Source organism: Otolemur garnettii, unplaced genomic scaffold, assembly GCF_000181295.1.
Source record: "Otolemur garnettii isolate 467f Iridium unplaced genomic scaffold, OtoGar3 scaffold00028, whole genome shotgun sequence".
Lineage (NCBI taxonomy): Eukaryota > Metazoa > Chordata > Mammalia > Primates > Galagidae > Otolemur > Otolemur garnettii.
Genome location: NW_003852423.1, coordinates 7364238 through 7367063, shown reverse-complemented (window position 1 = coordinate 7367063; position 2826 = coordinate 7364238).

Genomic DNA, 2826 nt, shown 5'->3' with positions numbered 1-2826 from the left:
ACACTGATGGAGTATTTGGAGAATCCCAAGAAGTACATCCCTGGAACAAAAATGATCTTCGCTGGCATTAAGAAGAAGGGGGAAAGGGCAGACTTGATAGCTTATCTCAAAAAAGCTACAAATGAGTAATAGTTGGCCATTGCCTTATTTATTACAAAAGAGAAATATCTTATGGCTTTTTTTTTTATGTGTACCATAATTTGATTGGTCTCATTTACCAGAATTCAGATCATGAATGAGTGACAGAATATTTTTGTTGGACAGTCCCGATTTAACTAAGACTGGCTTGTGGTTAAATGAATATGATCGGTTTTTTGGATTTTGATAGTGATTCCAGTTCAATAAATGCTATCACTGTTTTCCATTTCTAAAGATATGTTCAGATTTAGTGATGTTTACCTTTTCACAAAGGTAGTCAATTGCCATCCCAAAGTCTATCGAAGATTGGTTTTATATTAAGATTTATATAACTGATAATGTGAATATATTTAAATACTGGAGAAATCCCCTCACTGTCTCAGAACCAAGCAAGACTCACTGATGTTTTAATTGGTGTTCCGTTAGCCTATTAAAGGTGAGGGCTGGAGAGAAGGTAGCAATGTTTGCTTTGTACTTTTAATCTTTATTATGCCAATCTAATTTCCCTGGATCTACTAAAATGCTGCCTTTTATTTATTGAAAGGCATTTTAGTGTGGTTTATGTGTAACGTCAAATAAAGAATATTTAACATTTCTCTTATTTTATAGACAATCTATAAGGCCATGCTTTTAAAAGTCAATATGTCAAGAAATGGCAAATTAAACTTGAATTATTTACTACCTAAGTCAGGCTAAGTTATAATTTGGGATTGTCTTTCAACAACTCTTCAGAAACACATAAAACTGTTTAACAACTGTATTGTGTGTGATTGGTAATGGTGCTTTTGCCAACTCATTACGTGGATTAAAATAGAAGAGATATACACAAATTTTAAAATTATGTGTGATCATAACATAATTAAAAACAAAAATCATAGGTCACAATTTTTTGACTGCCTGGTTTAACGACTAATAACAAAATTTGTACAGTAGTCCTCACTACTGTGTGGTAATTTACCAGTCATGGTACTGGATTATGTTTACTTAATCCTCTAGGACAGTTTAAACTAGAATAACACTTGACTAATTCACACTTAACTAGTTTTTTCCGCTAGCATGAGAAGTGCAACATTTATGCCAGGGATGGATAGAATACTTCTAGTCATAGCTTCGTGATGTGTAACACCATGTAATTACACACTACATCATTTTGTGCACAGTCCATGCCATACGTGTTTAAATACTGCACTTGATCTTAGCCAAAAGGCCAAGAAGTGATGCCATACACATTTAGAGTAGTCCTTGGGAATTTTATGGAGGTGGTGAGCCTGAACTAAGCCATAAAGAATGGCCAGGGAAATAAAGGAGAGAGCCATGGCTTTGTGGGATAGTAAGGAGATTGGGAAGAGGGCCTCATTCCTGATTTCAAAAGTAATAAGAATAATTAAATGAGCCTTTAATGTCTGGCAAATATCTTGTAACATGTGAGTCTTATTTTCATGCATAGAGAAATGTGAGGAAGCTAAGTCTAGAAACAAACAATTTTTGCTAAAATTCAGATTTTTGAAGTCTTGCCTGAGATACATCCTGGAAATCCTTCAAAGTTTTTAGCCTTTGAAAGTCCTTGTAACAGGAAATGGTGAGTGCATTAAGTTAGCGGGATTCAGAGACAGTGTAGCAGCTAGCTTATAAGGGACAATTCTGGACTAATTGGGAAAATACAAAAACTAGGGAGTTGATTTCCAGTTTTTTGCATCCTGGGAATGAAGCAGAACATGAGCATTGCATTGAGATGGCTACAGAAATTAGGCCTAGTCTTGGACCTTTCATTTTGGTTAGTTTACAAATTCAGAAACTTGATTTTATCATTTAGCACAGAGGTGATGAAGCTCTGGTGACTTAGCCATCATCAATCAAGCTGGCCGATGCTGGTTAATTCACATACAAGGTAATCTTTCTTGAGAACCTAAATTGATTGTACAGGGTGTCCATAAAGTTCAGGATTAGAGGCATGAGCCACAGTGCCCAGCCTCCATTTTTTTTTCTTTTACAAGTTTAAAAAGCTTTCTCATTTCTGTGCCTCCTACGTCAACTAAGGCCTGTGTTGGCACAGAAGAGCACCTGTCTTATTCTAGGCCAGTTATGCTCAAATAAGTCCCTGTGGGGATTATGATGTGAGTGTTCTATAATTGAAAAGAAGGGACATTCCTGGCGGTAAGTGGTCTATACCCTTATAAATAAGGAAATTGAGACAAAAACGCTAACACTGTAACCCCCATGTCTTCATTCCTAGTGCTGCACTGTGAGTGATTTGGTTAGTGGTATCAAAAGTGAAAATCAGATACAAGGGTTTAAGTTCTTCCAAGTGTCACCTATACTTTGGATTTTGTCTACAGCAGCACTGTCCAGTACAATTGTCTGTGATGATGGATTTTTTCTAGCCCAATGGTGGTCACTAACCACATATGGCTGTTGAGCCTGTGAAATATGGCTGTGGTAGAACTGAATTTATTTTTAACTTAAATTTACATAACTGCAAATGGCTGGTGGCTCTGGTGGCTACTGTATTGACACCATGGGTCTAGGACTAGAATTCAGTGGTTTGTAACAAAACTGCTTCCCCTAAACTCTGTTAATCTAGGATTCTTTTTTGAGACAGAGCCTCAAGCTGTCCCCCTGGCTAGAGTGCTGTGGCATTACAGCTCACAGCAACCTCCAACTCCTGGGCTCAAGTGAGTCTCTTGCCTC